Here is a 19,086-nt window from a genome sequence, read left to right as displayed (position 1 = left end):
TGTAGTCCAAAAAAATCTAGTGGGCAACAGGTTGTAGAGACATAGCTGGGATTTTTGGTGCCTGTTGATGAAGCTGTCTCAGATCAAAATCCATTATGTTTGCTCCTCCCTCACTGTCCCCTTGGTCCCTCATCCCTTCTCATCCTTCTCTCTTATTCTTTTATTTCTACTTTCTGTCCTCTTTTTAAAAAATGGCCAGAAGGAACTTTGTGGCTGGTTGGAGAAACCAGCCAACAACAGTGCACATTGCTGAATGCTCTGCTCCTGCTATATTCATTTATTCTGAATTAAGTGAAGAGGGTGATATAGTAGGGAAATGCAGTTGTCCTACATCCGGTATGTCCAAAATATATCTCCATGTGTGCAAACATAGGTTGTGTGCTGCACTGATGGTTTACAGCATAATTCTACACAGAGATTTAACTTCTGATTAGAGCCTACGAAAGGAGAGAACTGGACCCTAAGGAATTACAACATTTTCAACAAGGCATCCCCCAAAGGCAAAACTACTTACAAAATAGGAACAATGATTTAACAGGACAGATCAGAAAATAAGGACTGTTGGTAAATAGAAATAGTTGGAGCACATACAGGTATTGTGTATGGGTGTTTAGGTTACCTGAGTTTTGCATTTGTTCAGGCTTATCTCAATGCACACCTGAAGCCACTTTCCATTAAAACACCATTTTGAATCACTAGAAGAGCCTTGGTAAATGGCTCCCCAAAACTGCACATCAGATCCCTTGATTTTGAATATTATTATTAGAATTTATTACCCACCGTTCACCCAAAGGTCCCAGGACGGGTTGCAACAATTTAAAAACATATAATTTAAAAAGTTAAAAACAACCTGTTTGAGAATTTGTGGGGGCAGGGAGCTCATTTCAATTCAGTGAACCAAACGGCATCTCTCTGTTGTATTCTTAAGCATGTTCAACTCAACAGCATTTTCTTGGCTACTTTCTCCTATAATCATTATTACCAGGCTTTCTGGGAAAGGGGAAGTCAACATAAGACCAAAAAGTTTCAGCAACAAAAGCAGGACACTTTGGGGCAACCACATGCACTTTTTAACTCTCTTGATATTTCAAAAGTGCTTCCAAATTATTGGCTAAAACAAATGTTAAATTACCTTTCTTCTATTTTTACGGCAGATGGAAATGAGGTGGTGAATGTTTGTGATACAATCCACTCCCTGATTCTCAAACACTAACCTTCAGTTATCTCTGCCAGTTTCCTTTATAAAAACAAATAAACCACCAAACCCAACACTGTCATATCCTGAGCCCTTCCCTCCTCCCCCCTCCCCTTTGAAACTCTTACAGTAAAACTGGCCACAGTAAACAAGCGAGCTGGTCTGAACACAAGACAATTTATGTGTGGCACCTCTCTGTTTCATCCAGTCCTCAAGATTCAATATAAGGAATCTGAATTCATTACAGTTCAAAGAAAGGAAGACTCCTAAACACAGTAAGTACAGCAAGTGTAATACTCTTTGAGTTTTAAGGAGCAAGTTTAGGAATATGAATGTCCATTATAAACATGGAATATTGTCTCTAATGTGAACTCAAACAGATTATTCATTACGCTGAAAACCTCTGCTTAAAGTAAAAAATATACACACATATACACCCAAGATTGTTCTGAACCTTGGAGACAGAGAGAGAGAGAGAGAGAGAGAGAGAGAGAGAGAGAGAGAGAATTTGGGGGTGGGTGGGGTCTTTCTTGAAAATATTAAGCATTTTCTGTTAATATGGAAAATAGACTATAACCTTTTTAAATGAGAGTAAGACATCTTCATTCAGCAGATGTCTAACACACTGAAAAATTGGATATAACCTTCACAAGTTTTAAAATTATGTACTATAGCTTTTAGTCTATTTTCCATATTAATAGAAAATTCTCACTAATATGCACAATGTAATTCAGTTTCAGCACCTAGATTTTGAGGCTGTCAATGACAGCATACTGTTACAAGTTTGGCTGCAAATATTTTTAAAATGATCCATATTGCTTGATACATGTTTTCCATTCGGTTAGATCAATAAAACTGCTAACGCCCTGACCCAACGTTTCCAACTGTGTACTAGACTTTTTTCATTAGTGTAGCAAACATAATGGGCTCGATGTAATCTAACTGTGATTGCGTTCCAATGAAATCAGTGTGAAAAGTTAATAATGATTTATATCTCATTAATTCCAATAAGAACTTACAATGTAATTCTAGACACATTACTCAGAAGTAAACTCCACTGAGTTAAATAGGACTATTTATGCTCCCAGGTAAGCCCTGCAGCCTAAGTACAACTAAGGCTGTAATCCAATGCACACTTACCTGGGAGTAAATCCCACTGAACCCAGTGGAGCTTACTTCTGAGTAGACATTGTAGCCTTAGGCTGCAATCCTATTCCAATTTATCTGAGAGTAATGGGACTTACTTCTGAATAGACATGTATAGGATTGCATGCTCAGTCTGGATCCAGCCCTATGTATATGATGTAATGATGTATATGATGTATAATGATGTAATGCTGCAATTTTATAGTGGCAATTCCATGCACACTTACATGAGAGTAAATCCCATTGAACATTGTGGGGCTTACTTCCAAGTAAGCATGTACAAGATTGTTTTCTGCTTGGGAGTAGGTCCAGATTTCATAGGGCAACATTTAGGGGTTTTTACTTGCTTGTGCCACAGAAATCCACTTGCACAATGGGACTTCTGCTTTTGCTTCTCCCTCTCACTCCTCCAGCTCCTCATGCACCCACAAAATCTGCTCTAGAGGGCCCCCCAATTCTCTGAAGCAGGTTTGGGGGGCACATGGGGTGCATGGGAAAGGAGAGGAAGGAGAAATCCAATTCCATGAGCAGATACTAGTGCCTGTGTAATGGGGCGTAATTTCAGTGATGGTACTGAGTATGTCCTAGTTTCATTGTACTGCTCAAACAAAAGGAACTGTATCAGCCAATGCAGTGTGCTGTCCAGTTTTCAGAGATGGAACTGAATCATTAGTGGAGATTCATGTCAACAGTTTGTTGTAACAGTACTTCCTACTGAGACAGGAGTAAACTGTTTCATGCTAAGTGATGAGGTTTCTACTGACAATTTGACTCAGTACTAAAATGCTCTGCCTGGTGGTACCTCTTCTCACAAAACCTCTTTTGTGAAACTAATAAAAAGGCTAAGTGCCAGAGCAAAGCAAAACATATTAGCAAAAGCAATATTCAAAAATGTTTTCTGTTAATCTTAACTCATTTTTAAAACACAAAGGATGAGCAAATGCTTCAGGTTTGAACTATTGTCTCTCCTTGGCATAAACACAGAATGTTTCTGGTTTGGGAAGTTGTGGGTTGTTGGTAGGTATATTATTATAGTACAATCTAAGAATAACCAAGAAATTGGCAGGATGTATATGTTGCACACTGTCAACACATATTCCAACAGACCTAAGGACTCATCTACACAGGGTTTTACTGTGTGTCTCATGCTACTTCATCCCCTTTTAATTTGCATGGTTCACATGACGTTACTGGCAAACGGAAGCTATCACACAGTTTCCTCCCCCCCTGTAAATCTGTACAAACCCAACTCTCTGGTAATCCAAAAAGGGAAGGAAAAAACATCTTCATTCCATATCTCTAGGGCTTACAGACGCTTTGCTCCAGTGCTTTTAGGTGGGTATGTCAGTCGTTCCCCTCTCCACGCCCACTCTCTCCTCCTCCCTTCATTAATTTCATTTCCTGTGGGCTGAAGAGAAACGTTTGCTTCTCCCTCCCATTCTGCATGCTTTTTTAAGTTGCTGAACACAGTGCCTTTATTTTCTTTTCTCCCAACTTGTGCACAACAGCATAACACTGCTCAAACAAAGATTTGTTTTTCATCTGCATTGTACCAGTAAAAATACAAAAAATCACACTTCCGGGTTGTTGTTGTTTTAAATGAAACTTATTGGTAGACCAAACTGAGCATGCTCAGTTGCCAGATAACAAGAGGGAGTAGAAATGTTAAAGCAGAGGGCGTGGTCTTTAGGAAACTGTGTGATTGATGCTTCCCCTAAAGTTTGACTAGAAAACACTGTGTTTGCAGCTGGCATTGATCCCATACTGTAGAAGGTGCAAACAGAAAATGGAGGTAAAAACAGCATCTTTAACATGAAATTATGCTTCTGTGTGGATAAGCCCTAAGTTGGGTTGGGTGCTGTCAGGGCAGGACCTTGGGGCAGAAGGCCAGGGTCCCACTCAGCAGGATGACCCCCAAATACCACAGGCCTGGCTTACCATAGTTTGGAGTAATACACAAAAAGCCTACCACCACATGTCTAGAGAGTCTAAAAGTACCTAATTGCACTACTATGGGGCAGACTCATGTGACTGAATGGTGCCCCATCCCAAAACAATATAAATAAAATTCCTTCTCATGTTCAGGAAAAATCTAGATTAGGGCCCTTTTCCTTGACATGTAGTTTTCTGTGTGGAAGGATTTTGAGGAGGGGTGTGGCAAAGCCTTTGATCACGTGACCCCTTATCTGCATTTAAAGTGATGCAGTTTTACAAAAGAACAAAGAACTTAACAGAACCAATGTGGTGTAGTAAATAGGTTGTTGGACTTGGACTAGGTGGCCTATTGCAGATAAAGGCATTTCTAGCACTGTGCTTAAAAGGTCAAATGCAAGGGAAGGGTGGAATGAATTTGCTTTTCAGATAACACATCACACAATAAGCAATCTTGCTTTCTTCCTGTCACCCTTGCTTGTGATAGAGGAAAGCCAAAGGATTGGGGCTTTTCTGAGCTCTTCTTGGAAAGAACAAGTACCCATGTTTAATTCACCAAAGTTCTTCCTAAAAATATATTTTTTAAATGTTCTGTTGAAGAAGCTCTCTTTTCTGTTTTAAAGGAAAGAATTAACTTCCTCCATCCACAGCCAATGAAATATTAAATAAGTTGCATGACTTGTAATTGTGGGATAGAAAGGACTCTGTAAGGAGGAACGTCTCTTGCTGCTTACTGAATCACGGAATCTTGCAAAGGAAAGCAGGCTCTTGTACCTTAAATAGTTATGTAGCCCAGGGGAGTTTGAAAGGTGCAGCTTGCCAGGCAGGGGTGAAAAAGCTACATCTAAAATTCCTTCCCGGTGAGAACTCTTGAGTGTGATGATTATTCTAAATCCAAGGGTCTACATGCAAATATCACTGAATTCAGAATAGTTATCCTTTAACATACTTTAAACATCATTCTGTTCATGTAATCAGTGTGGTGCCAGCAAGAGTAGGGTCTTCTTGGAACTCCTCAACCAAGTAGGGTTGAGGGGCACAACTTGCAGTTGACTAGAAACCGAATTGGTTTATTTCAGTGGTTCCTAAACTTTTCCCCCCATGGACCACATGAAAATTGCTGACAGTCTTGGTAGAGCACTTCATTGTTTTCCTGCCAGCTGTAGCAATTGATATGTGCTATGCTTTGTGTGGTTTGTAATTGTATTTTTACTGCTTCATTTATTTCTTATATTGTATTTTATTGTGTTACAATTCACATTCCATAGAATTCAAATGGTAATACAGTAAACTACAATATGAGAAATAAAAGAAGCAAAAAATACAATTAAAATCAATATGGATATTTATTATTATTTCTATTATTATTATTATTTATTAGATTTATTAGTCACTTGATACCCAAAGGTCCCCAAGCGACGTACACAATGTTAAAACAAAACAAACACACTATAAAAATATAACAGTAAACAACAATAAAACAATAGCAATAGCACCCCACACAGCCACAGGAAGGTTTGGCAGCATATTAAAACATCATCTCCATCTATCAAATGCCTGGGAGAAAAAGTATGTGTTTACCTGGTGCTGAAAATATGTCAATGAAGGCGCCAGGTGGACCTCACTGGGGATCATATTCCTCAGATGGGGAGCCACAAATGAAAAGACCCTCTCCCTTGTCACCACCCTCCAAACTTCCCTCAAAGGGAGGACCTGGAGAAGGATCTCAGAGGAAGATCTAAGGGTCCGGGTAGGTTCATATCCGGAGAGGCATTCCAGAAGATATTGGGTCCTGAGCTTTATAGGTCAAAACCAGCACTTTGAATTGGGCTTGGAAGCATATAGGCAGCCAATGCAATTGGAACAGGATAGGTGTTATATGCTCTGTTCGCCTTGAACCTGTCAACAGTTGGGCAGCTGCATTCTGCACTAATTGAAGCTTCCAAACCGTTTTCAAAGGCAGCCCCATGTAAATAAAGTGCATTGCAATAATCCAACCTTGAGGTTACCAGAGCATAGATTACTGTAGCCAGGTTATCCCTGTGCAAATAGCGTTGCAGTTGGGCCACCAGCCTAAGCTGATGGAAGCCACTCCGCATCACTCAGGCCATCTGTGCCTCAAGCAACGGCAGTAGATCTAGAAGAACTCCCAACTATGAACCTGCTCTAGCAGGCTGCACACCACTCAGCTGGTCAGAGAAACCACCCACCAACAGCATCTCAGTCTTGTCTGGACTAAACTTCAGTTTATTGGCCCTCATTCAGTCCATTATCTCAACCAGACACTGATTCAGTACGTCCACTGCCTCACCTGCAGAAGATGAAAAGGAGAAATGGAGCTGTGTGTCATCAGCTGTGGACATGCCACAGACCACCTAAATGAAGCTAGTGGTCCACAGTTTAGGAACCTCTGGTTTATTTATTCTCTCTCTCCCAACCCACTAAACCATTCACCCTTTAGGATGATACCTAGGTAGCTGACCCAGCTGCAGTTTCCCCAGAGCAAAACACCCATATAGGGGAGTCTGTCTTCTGCCCTCTACAAAATCAGGATGGAAGAGAGTCTATCATCAGTTGGAATTATCATTTTTTTCTTGTAGAACACCATCCTACCGTGACTCACAGAATGTGTTGGCTTTGGTAGGCCTTAAGTTGTCCCTGCAGATTTGGCGGTTTACACCTGATGAAATGGTAGGACAAGACAAGCCTTTGATACCCGAGTTATCTATGTGGTTCCCTATACCTGCTGAATTTTTGTCTGTTACTCAGCTGTTAAAAACTCAGAGCTTCTGTAAGGGGAAAAAGTGGTATGTCTAGAAATCAATTGTTAAAAATGGCATCTAGCAAATGACAGCAATCCTAGCAAGTTCTTAGCAGAACTTTCAAGAGAGAATGGGGATTATGAAATGCTTGCCACTGGTTACTTTCTGAATAAAGACAGCATATGTGAAAGAGAGGGTGGAGATTCGGACATCTGGGTAAACCATGGTTTGTTGTGACAGGCATTAGCCACAGCAGGCCTTGGTTTACACCTTCCCCACTCCAGCACAGCCATGGACACTTGCTTTCACTTTTTATTAACAATATATCATTTTATCTGAACCCAACAAACTGGTTAAACTTAACTGTGGTTTGTTTGAAATAAACTATCCTCAAACCATGGGGTCTAAAACTTGTTTGTTTCAATAAACTATAGTCAAGACTGACCACAAAACACTAAACTACAGTTAATGAAAAACAGAAGTAATCTTCTTGCAGCTGCTCCAGAGGAGGAAACAGGAAATGTGCAAGCACAAAGCTCACTGCAGCTGTTTCTCATCGTGATAACTATGGTTTGTAGTAGAGTGATGTCCAAACTGGACCAGACTGCAGTTACTCTGTAGTGAGGGAATTATGCCTTCAGAAGCAATCTTCTTTATTAGTACTCTGCAGTGAATCCTGTAAATGCAGCCTCAAATGAAGTCCAGAAATACACTCTTCTAGTTTCTTTCTAAAATAAGCCCTGCTGCCCAGGAACATTTAGAAGAAAGGAAAAAGGAAAAAAAAGTCTTGCCCAGTTATATTGTTCCCTAAAATTTCTCAGGTCAGACAAGGAGTCTCCATTTCCATTTTTGCTGCAGTTGCTTGCCTGCTTTTCAGGAATATGCTGGAGCCTTGTACATATCTGCAGAAGAGATAGCTGAACTTCCTGTCAAACAATAGTTTTTAATGAAGCACACCAAGGTCAGTAAAGAAATTTGGTTTCATCAAGGAAGATGTAAAAAATATATGGTTCCACTCTTTCCGTTTCCTCTTTCCCTATCAGGCTGCTTCTGCACTTCCTTTTGCTTAACTACCCCATCATCCAGGTGTTTGTGTATGCATATTATAGCACTATCTATATCAATGGCATATGCAACCTTTTTCCTATTGAGGGCCTATCCAGAGGGGGAAATCACATGCTTGTGATAGGCAGCGCCACAGCCCAAAGAGGATGAGTTCACTGCCCTCTCTCTCACACACACGCACCCTCTCTATGATCCCCTTCCCCCTCTCTCTTCCTTTCGAGCAGGCTGGCAAGGAAAAGGCAAACCTCTCTTGCCAGAGATCAGAACTGATCACTTCTGGAGAAATTTTGAGATTGGGTTGAGGGTGCACACCTCCTGCCTTATATGATCAACTACTGAGGCACTGCTGAGCGGTCTCTGTAGGAGCCCTGGACAATAAAAGCAGCAGGGTATAAAAAGACAAATCTGGGTCACATAGGATTGCTGAGATCCAGGAAGGGGAAAGCTGTTCATACACTGCTTATCCTGCCACGAAGAGTACCCAGTCGCTGTAGCACCATCTTCCAACAGGATAGGAGATTGTGACTTGCATGAGGCTGTGTAGGGGGCTCTCACTGTACTGCACTAACTCCCTAACTTTACAAGTAATCATCACTTTTTGTACAGAAAAAATAAAGTAATGTCAAGCTGAGCAGACTTCAGACACATCACATGATGCACAAAAGTTTCATTTAATACTAAACTGGAAGTATGTGTGAAGAAGGCTTAGATATGCTATCGTTTGAATGGGATGTGCACACAGCACTGTCTGCTTTGGCCTTGCTGTCATACCTGTTGGTTGCAAGGCAAATGACACATGCAGTTTGAGGGGAACAGCATGAACATGTTTGATCTCCATACACTCCAATGCAGATGTGCCCTCATCAGTTTCCATGGTGTATAGAGATCCTTTGGTTCCAACAGTCTTTAATATTCACAGTCCAGTTCATTAAGTACTGATTTGCAGGTGGGCTGGAATGAAGGCATCTCTCCAGCATGCATATGAAAACAACCAGAAGTCTAAACCCATAATCTATAAGTGGGCAGGATACTTTTTCCTTTGATTAGAGCATAGGCTGAATATGTGGATCTGTTTAAATTCCACTAATTTAATTTGAGAATGGGCAATTTGGACCCCTATTGGCTGCTGTAGACTAATTGGATGACTGAAATATAGCCTAATAAAACAGAAACAACAACAGAGCTAATTTCTTTTTAAAAAATGCACTTCCCTCTGAACTGAACGCTCCCTCTGTGACGAATGGGAGATCTCTAGGGAAATTTGTGGGAAAGTAGCAGCCATAAAACTATGCAGAGAGACTCGGTGGCTTTTGGCTGATGCAAGAAAAGCATCCTCATGCTTGCTAATAAAAGGAGAAAAGATGCAACAGCATGTTTGGAGGCTTTGGAAAGGTAAAGCGCAGTTGCTGAATCCAACATGTACAAGGCTTGATTACTGCAATCAGCATCTGCTTACGTGTTTTGCACTGCAAAAAAGCAATCAGGAGATACTTTATTTCTGAAAGGCTATGTAAAGACCCCAGCGCAGGTGGGGGAGGAAAAGAGTTAGAATGACAGCCTGTCTACTCAGACTGTAGGCTTTTAGTTAATACAAGAAAACATTTGAATGTCAAAGTAAACAACTGTAATGTCTACAGTCTAAAGATCACATATAATTGCATAGGGGGCAAAGAAAATACTGGTAGGAACAGGTTGACCCTATTGCTCTCCCAACACAGTCCCTAACTACCTCTCCTTTTTCCTCTTCTCCCACACTGCTTTCTCCTTGATATGGTCTCTGTAGAGTGTGTGAGTAGCGTAGGAACATGCTTTTTGAATGGCACCACATGCATTTTCTGTAGCTTGGTTCAGAAACCATGGTTTCTTGCTAAGTGAATGAGCCAGCATGAGCCTTGGGCTCTCCCTCTTCTTCTACATGTTGCATATTTCAGATGTCACAGGGAATTATGGTTAGGGAATTTCCAGATAGGGATGAGGCTGAAATTTGGTTTGGTTTGACCTACCTTATTCATACTTCCCAAAACAATACACAAACTGAAATGCAGCTATCCTTCAAAATTCATATTTCCCCAAATTTTGCAATGCACAAAACTATGTACAGAAATACATGTAGAAGGGGAAAGGGTGCATAAAGATGCATATGTTAGTGAAAACAACATTTGAAAAATACCTTGTAATAGGGAAAATTGTTTGCAAAGCAAAAATGCCTTGTATTAGGGAAAATGCTTGCTTGTTAGGAGAAATGTGCACTTAAATGCTGACAAAATTTCATGAGGACTTTTATTAAAAAAGGAAACTGATGCAAAAATGTGGCAAATTTAAGACTGAAAAAATGAGAAACTGAAATTGGCAGATTCATTATCCTACCTTTCAGAGAGGGGCTTACATTGTAAAAGAATAGTAAAGATCTTATTTGGCACATTACTTTCCACATATTCCTGTTTTTTCAGCCATGGACATTTATTGTTTTTCTGCTGCTTGCCATTCACACTAGAAGGCACAGCTCACTAGGATGTATGTGGGCTGTGTTTATCTGTTTGTCTTCTCAATCACTCTTTCCTCACCCTCTGCTACATTTTTCCATTCTGGACATGCACACAGTATTTCTGTACTTGCGCATATGCACCACAGAAGAAAATCCTACTGAATTCCATGTGGCTTATTCCCAGGTAAGTGCAGTTACGATTTTAACCTTAGGGCTGTTGTATTCATCAAAGTCATCCCATTTGCACAACAGAATTTCTCCTCCTTGTGTACCCCCTTGCCAAATCTGCTCTAGGTTTGTCCCCAGCCCTTTAGAGGAGACTGGGAGGGGTGCAGGGATATGTGAGGAGAGGAGAGGAAGTACCATTGTGCAAGCAGAAGTCCTTGCATGAACACACTAACTGTTGGATACATAGTCCTTTGGCTCTAGTCCTCACCACACTTACCTGAGAGTAGAGATGGGAAGCCCTTTGGAAAAAAACTGGGAAAATGGAGGAATTGTTTCCACTTGTTTTTTCTGGGTCTTCATATCTCTCTGTGGGAGTAAGCCACATTGAATTTAATAGGACATTCTTCTGAGTAGACATTGTTAGTGTTGTGCTGTTAGTTATAATGGAACATGATAACTAATGTACCACACAGGCAGGGCCAGTGCCAGGCATAACTGGGCCCTTGGGCACCAGCCTGCCCCGGGCCCATGACGTCTGCCCCACCTACCTCTCCCATCACCTCACATGAATGCTGTGCGCACTGCCTGCTCAAGCCTGCCATCAACCAAGATGGTGACGGGGGCTTTCCTAAGGGGTTGATGCCCCCTCTGCTACCTTAGTTGATGGCAGGCATACATGCACAGCATTCACAGCAATGGGAGAGGCCGGTGGGGCATGTGTGTAGGCTTATTGAAACCCGTGTGGTCTGATTGGGGGCATGCCTGGGAGCTCCCTCTCTGCAATCTGTGGCGGAGTTAGGAGTCTACACTGCAGTGAATCGTGGAATGTGAGTGCTACCCTCCCACCCTAAGGAGGGACCCTTCAGGGGCTGTCAGCCAGAGCCCGACCTGGCTGCCCTCTGGCACCGGCCCTCCACACAGGGCAAAATGGAGCCTTGTGTTTTTGTGGGAGGCAATATCCGTATCCAATTGTTGTTGTTTCTGTATTTTTAAGACTGAGGTCTTGTGCAAGAGTGACATTTACGTGACTTGTATAAGACCGGAGCAAGAGTGAGAAACAGGCCTTGCCCAAGATCTCTGTATTAATTCTTCTTTTAAAAAGCCTAATGTGTGTATTGCAATTACAAGGTAATTCTTCGAGGCAATTCTTGATATATATGTTGTGGAGATTTTGAGAGAATACTTCCTCCAAACTGGGTTGTTGAAATTTGGATGTGCCTTAGGCATGCGGCAGTTGGTGGAAATAGGCGCACTCATAGTGTTTGAGTGGTTGGAAACAAAATGGCTCACTTTTTGAGAGTAGGAGGTGGCAATGAAAGCCATCCACTGAAACACTCACTACGGGTGACAAACCACCTACAAATAAAAAGCTGTTTCCACACCAGCAACGACTGTGGATGCATAAACAGGTTATTTTTACTTATCCTATATTACACATGAAAGGAAAATGTGGATCAAATGTAAAAAAAATTAAAAGCACAAGCTGGCATTTTCATATCAATGAATGACGTTATGTAGACGTGGTAGAAATCATGCATGTGTAAACAGCATGAATTCCACAATAAACTCCTATCTGGAAGCACCTCTTAGATTAAAAGCAAATGTGGATGCTTTCTGTTTCTACATCTAGCAAAAGCAGGGTGGGGGTGGGGAGAGCAGGTGAGCCTGAAGCTCGTACATGTACTTTCACATAGCATTACACCAGCATTACTGAGAAACTTACCTTTTTTAAAAATGAATGCTAAGAGTCTGGAAATTAAGGTGGCTGACCCGGAAACCCAGAGAGGACCCCCAAAAACCAGTCTCCAGCAAAAACCAGAGACCTGGCAACCCTAGTAAGCGTGGACGAGACCCCAACCTTAAACGCCAACCTTTCTTGACTCCAACTGTAATTCAATGCAGGACAAGGTATTCAGCAAAGTTACATAGTGAAATTCAGCACTATAGAACAGAAATATCAGATCACTCGCAAGATAACTCTTACAAGCCTTGAGGCACTTAAGTGGCTCATTAAGAAGTTAATTGAAAGGCTGAGTGAGACCGTTATACACAGTGTGTGCTAGTGCTTTACCACTGACATAATTAGCTGCTGGCAGTTAGCCTTCTAATGAAAAGATAATTTCAACTCCTGCTGACAAGTTTTTGTTAACTATCAGCTGTAACTGATTAAGAAGACAGGAGTTAATATTTGTATAACATGGAGCATGCTTGCTTTTAAAGCACTCTCACCTTTTTCTGCCAAAGCAGAATACTTTTTAATATACATTGGAAACCAATGCTTCATATTGGATGGTGTGGAATCACCTTCAATATGTCTTTATTACAATCACTAAATAATTATTTCATATGTTCTTTCTTTATTAATATGCCTGTACATATACAAAAAGTAAGTATGCAGTACATAATATAATGTTACCAGACATTATATCTATATTCTCCCTTCCCAAACCCAAAGCTATTCAGGGCTATCATAATAATCAAGAGTTCTTGACTACTATGGTAGCCCTTGTTGTTACTGTTATGTACCTTCAAGTCGATTTCAACGTATGGCAACCCTGTGAATCAGCAACCTCCAACAGCATCTGTTATGAACCACCCTGTTCAGATCTTGTAAGTTCAGGTCTGTGGCTTCCTTTATGGAATCAATCCATGTCTTGTTTGGTCTTCCTCTTTTTCTATCTTCTGTTTTCCCCAGCATTATTGTCTTTTCTAGTGAATCATGTTTTCTCATTGTGTCCAGGGTATGATAACCTGTTTCATCATTTTAACTTCTAGTGATATGGTAGCCCTATTGACTATTGTGAAATAGTCACATTAAAAGCAGTGGGACTCCTCTAGGATAATTTTGGTTTAAGTCTGTACAGGAATGTAAAAGTCCGATAGCTTTGCTGGTTGGGGTCTTTTCTGTGCCAAATTACAGTTGATATAATTTTTATGTGAGTTTTCCAGGGACTTACCTTCTCTACCTGTCTTTCTTCACATTTTTCTGTAATACATTAACTATATAGGGAACCTTAAAAAAAACTATAGAACATGAAAAATAGAGAACAAGCATTGCAGTGTGTCCTCACCTCCTAACATAAGTGCCCCAGCTCAAGGTCTATCTAAATGTGTCCTTCTCTGGGATACCCTATTCCACCACACCCCCAACTGTCACTTAATGGCCCCTGCTATGTAGCATGCTCACTCTTCATTGAGATGCTTTTGGAGGGGATGTTTAGTGTCTGTGTCTGTGTTAAAAATAGTAGTTCCATAAAACCTGGGGTTCCCTCAAGCATTCTGATCTCTCTCTCTTATTTTGGCTCCAGTTTTGTCAACACTCACTGCCTGTGGATGCTATTAATGGGAGTGAACTTGAATGCCATGGAAAATATTTCCAGAGGGGCAGTTCTGTTAGTCTCTTATAGCAAAAACACGCAAAGTCTTTTGTGGCATCTTAAAGACTAACAAATGAATTACAAAATAAGCTTTTGTGGACTCAAGCCCATTTTGTTCTTATGCACCCCGGTCTCTAACCAGTAACAGGTTTCAGTGCATACCCTGGGTTGAGATTACAGGAGGTTTGGGATATTTTTGTGAGATATGGTTTTATATGCACACATATATATAGGTGACTTTAGGTGGAAATACAGTTTGAACTCCAACGTATATTCCGAAGTTCACTGCTTCCCTTCAGATTTCTGGGGGGATACAGCCGGCCCGTAAAATGCTGTTACGTTCCAGCATCTAATACTCAGCTTCTTTCTCTGGCTATGTGTCTCACACAACTGCCAGTCTATTCTTTTTCACAAACATCACTTCTAGCCAGGGGAGGAAGGAAGACATGGTGACTTTTGCTATACTAGCTGTCAACTTCCAGAAGTGTCTCCAGCTATTCAGTTTCTGCAGGACAATATTGCCCTTATCTTATATAATAAAGTGAGAAATTAACAGACCGGGCCAGGGCTATTTACTGAAGGAAAGAAACTGGTTTGACATTTTAACAGATTGCCTTTTTTGGAGACCCCACTGTTATAACTATAGAATCAAAGGATTGGAGATCACACAGAGTCATTTAGGCCAACTTTATCTCATAATAGTATCTGTCTCTCTGTACTAAATACCATCATACTGCCCTTTGTGTGTCCACAGACAGATGGTGCTGCGAACTACAGCATGACAAGAAGTGGTTGATGGGTGAGCCATGAAAGGACAGTCAGAATGGGCTGAGGCAGCCACCCCCAAGCTCTCCCGACTCCTCTGCCTGCCATTCTCACAGCCCAGGACCCTGGGATCCAGATCCCCAGGCCAGCCAGAATAGTTGGTGGCTGCCTTCCTCCTCCCTAGCTGGCCTGGGGATCCACTGCCAATTAGGACAAAGCGTCGGTCCAGGCAGCAGGAGGAGCAGTGCAAAGGGGAAGAAGTCAGCCTGGGGTTCTGCTGCTGCTGCTGATTAGGATGAAGAGTTGGCTTGGGCAGCAAGAGGAAGAAGGTGGCCAGAAATGACAACTGGCCTGGGGACTGTCGACAGCATGAGATAGAAAGGGAAATGTCTAAGGGGTGGCCATGGGGAGAGTGGGGTTGGCAAGTGGAGCAAACAGCCCCCCCAGTATTATATAGCCATAATATAACAAGTGTTTAGGTTTCTTAATGATACATACAAAAGTGTTTACAGAACCTTTCGTATCTACTCGAAAACAAAGACAAAAATGGTGATCTAAACATGTGAATGCATTTTTCAGTGGGGAATCTTCTTCCTAAAATATTGATCACAACTTGCTACTATTATTTATCATAACCAGATATCTATTAACATTTTCACTTGGAAAATGTAATTTCCTTATTATGGAAATGATTTGTTTCTCCTTTTACATATTGCAGTTTTCAAGTTGGTTTAACACACTTTCCCCATTAAATTAGATTACCAGTTTTGAAACACTTTCCTGTAGTTTTGCTTTTAATAGCTACTTCATCTGAGACAATTAGGTGATGACAATGTTTTGAATCTGTGCAATTAAAAAGCTTTATGGACCATCCTTCTGAAAAATGGATGCCCTGATAAATTTGTGAATATTTTGTGACTCCTCCATGACAACATGATGGCGACAATTTTGGATGACAATGGCTCTCAAAGTGATCCATTCAAAGTGGGATCAGGTGCCAAACAGGGATGTGTCATTGCCTCGACCTTATTTGCTATTTTCATTGCCATGGTTCTACACCTTGTTGAGGGGAAACTTCCCACTGGTGTGGAAATCACATATCGAACAGATAGAAAGCTTTTTAATCTCAGTAGGCTGAAAGCAAAAAGTAAGGTAACTACAACCTCCATTGTAGAACTTCAATATGCCGATGATAATGTAGTCTCCGCACATTCAGAGGAAGATCTTCAAACTATCCTAAATGTCTTTGCAGAAGCATATGAAAATCTTGGCCTCTCGCTTAACATCAAAAAACCCAAAGTCCTTCATCAGCAGGTGAGAACCAATTCCTCTGTAGCACCATCAATCCAGCTTAATGGTGCGATGCCGGAGAATGTCAATCACTTTTCTTATCTTGGCAGCCATCTCTCTGTAAAATCTGACATCGACGCTGAAATTCAGCATCGTCTGAGCTCTGCGAGTGCCACATTCTCCCGAATGAAGTGTAGAGTGTTCGAGGATTGGGATATTTACAGGGAGACCAAAATGCTTATTTACAAAGCCATTGTACTACCGACCTTACTGTACGCCTATGAAACATGGACCATTTATAAACGCCATTCCCAACTTCTTGAAAGATTCCACCAACGCTGCCTCTGGAAAATTCTGCAAATTACTTGGGAAGATAGGCGGACTAATGCCTAGCGTATTGGAAGAAGCAAAGACTAAGAGTGTTGAAACAATGATCCTCCAACATCAACTTCGCTGGACCGACCATGATGTTCAGATGCCTGATCACCGTCTTCCAAAGCAGCTACTTTACTCCCAACTTAAGGATGGAAAACGGAATATTGGTGGACAACAAAAGAGGTTTAAAGGTGTTCTTAAAGCTAATCTAAAAAAATATAATATGAGCATCGAGAACTGGGAAGCTCTGGCCTATGAGCGTCCCAATTGGAGGTCGGCCATTATCAAAGATGCTATGGATTTTGAAGAAGCACGAGTACAAGGCGAAAGGGACAAAGGAGCTAAGAGGAAGGCACGTCAAGCAAATCCTCATTGTGACCATCTTCCATCTGGAAACCTATGTCCTCACTGTGGGAGGCTGTGTGGATCCAGAATTGGCTTCCACAGTCACAGACCCACTGTTAAATACCTTACCCTGGAAGACAATCTTACTCGGCCACAAGTGATCGCCAATGACTGAATGACCTGCTAATTACTGCTGACAAGGCAGAGGCATTCATAGGGGGCAACTGAAGACTTGCCAATCCTGCTGCTGAGTATTTTTAACTTAAAATGGAGACTGCCAATGGAGTTGCCTATATTGGAGATCAAGATGATCTTATTTATTTCCTCAGTGTGACTTTTACTTTACAGCAGGGATGGGGACTTTTACTTTACAGCAGGGATGGGAAACTCCTGCTGTTAGACAGCATCAGTCCCAGCTACCATGGCGAATGGTCAGGCATGATAGAAATTGCAATCCAGCAACATTTTGGAGGGTACAAGTGCTTCATAACTGCTTTCCAATCTAGTTCTGATTACTGTCTTTTAGTCTGGGATGAAAATTGGTGCGTATCTTCAAGAAGACCGCATTCATTTTAGGCTAAAAAATAATAATCAGCCCCCTTTTTAAAGCTACCCAGGAAGTGGACAATAGGACATATTGAAATATCTATCTTAGACTGTGAAAAGTGTTGCCAGCATTAAAAAAAACACGATTTTTTTAATTTCAAGGTCGATCGTTACATCTAGTCAGCATGTACAGGAAAAATGAATAGTATAAAAGAATAAGCATGAAAGCATAAAAATAAAAGATGACATGCACAGTTATTTATTTATTTTTACAGCAAATTTCTTCCCTCGCAAGAACACACCTACCAGTTCTTCTTGTCCTTCCTCCCCGTTCACTCTCAACTACTGTATTCCGTTCTTCTTGCTTCAGCCAATCACGAGTGAAGACAACTCTTCCATCTCCAATTGGACAGGGCATAACACATGACTACAACTAACGTTTCCTCTCCTCTCCTTTCCTCCTCCTTCCTGTACGGGTGGATTCTAGAGGTAATTTGGAGATGCCGGCGTGAACGCGGAGGATGGGCGGGGCATTTAAAAAGGAAAGAAAAAGAAAAACATGCACTTAAAAATGCGGCGTTTGCTTGAAGCCGGAAATGAGTTGCGCATGCAGTGGTGGTAATTTTTTTTTAAAAAGTTGTGGGTGCACTTGAGGATCATCTGCGCAGGCGGGCGCGTTAGCTTTAGGTAGCACGGGGCCGCGCTTTCATCCATTGGGGCGGTATCGCTGAGAGAGCGCGTGCGTGCATATAGTTGCGCGTGCACGTGGCAACAGTGGCACCCGCCCCAAAGAAAGCGAAGGGCAAGCTTGCGGTGGCGGGCTCTGGGTGAGGGAGATTCTTTTGCTGTTCAGCCTCAGGTAAAAAACAAAAAACCCTCGCAAAACCAACAACTTTTAAAAATTATTATTTCGTTCGCCTCTTTCTTCCCGGGAAAGAATCAGGAGGGGAGGACGAGATAAATGGTTACTAGTCTCTGGTGCGGTCTTTTTAAGGGAGGAGAAGCGGGAGCTGCTTTTGTTGCTAACTGCAAAAGGGTAAGGGAAGAGGAGGAGAGTATTGAGGGTTTCTTCCTCTTCCTTATCCAGTTCTCTGTGTTTTTTCTAGGAGAGAAGCTAGGCTGTTGACTTAGGAAAGTTTGTGTGTGTGTGCGGTGGGGATACTACAGGTAGTCTTGGCATGACTAATCCATTGGGAGGATATCTCGCCTTCCTTTCCCTGTCCCGTAATGATGCCTTTTTAAAATAGGTGATTTTTTTTTTACGTATGTCTTTGGGGTTTGGGGGTGTTTCTGGCAGAGGGATGGTGAGTTTATTGCAGTTATTTTAAGTGGGGAACAGAATCTTCCCCTTCATATGGAGTTTTGAATGTTTTCCTTGGTATTTTGGTGGCTATAGAAATAGTGACCACCTGGGCTAAAGAAGGGGGACTTGTGTGGCTTCTTGACTTTCACTAAGATAGTGTCTTGGGGTAGGGGTGTTGCCCATTATAGCTATATGGAGCCTTCATGTTCAGAGGCAGCACACAATTAAATATCAGGTGGCGAGGGCAAGCAAACGGATGGTAAGTGTGTTGGCTTAATTGTTGGGAGTTGGTGTGATGCCGAGATGTTGGACTCCAGTTCCCATGAGTCCTA

The 19,086-nt window shown here is 41.6% G+C and overlaps 1 protein-coding gene across 7 annotated transcripts in view; it reads left to right on the top strand.

The window, feature by feature from the left end:
- RALB (RAS like proto-oncogene B) overlaps nt 1-19,086 on the top strand; it is a 72,696-nt gene that overhangs the window by 7,698 nt on the left and 45,912 nt on the right. The window contains exon 2 of one of the 7 annotated variants that reach the window (XM_061609173.1): nt 6,874-6,964. The exons of 1 other annotated variant lie outside the window; for it this stretch is intronic. The gene's annotated coding sequence lies outside the window, so the exon portion shown is untranslated. Of the gene's footprint in view, nt 1-1,342; nt 1,471-6,873; nt 6,965-17,840; nt 17,941-17,984; nt 18,070-18,147; nt 18,311-18,631; nt 18,699-19,086 lie in introns of those variants that run through there. 5 more of the 7 variants (XM_061609172.1, XM_061609171.1, XM_061609175.1 and 2 more) reach the window with 5 other exon arrangements.

This window comes from Rhineura floridana, chromosome 2 (genome assembly GCF_030035675.1).
Source record: "Rhineura floridana isolate rRhiFlo1 chromosome 2, rRhiFlo1.hap2, whole genome shotgun sequence".
NCBI lineage: Eukaryota > Metazoa > Chordata > Lepidosauria > Squamata > Rhineuridae > Rhineura > Rhineura floridana.
This window is presented reverse-complemented; position numbering and strand designations above follow the sequence as displayed.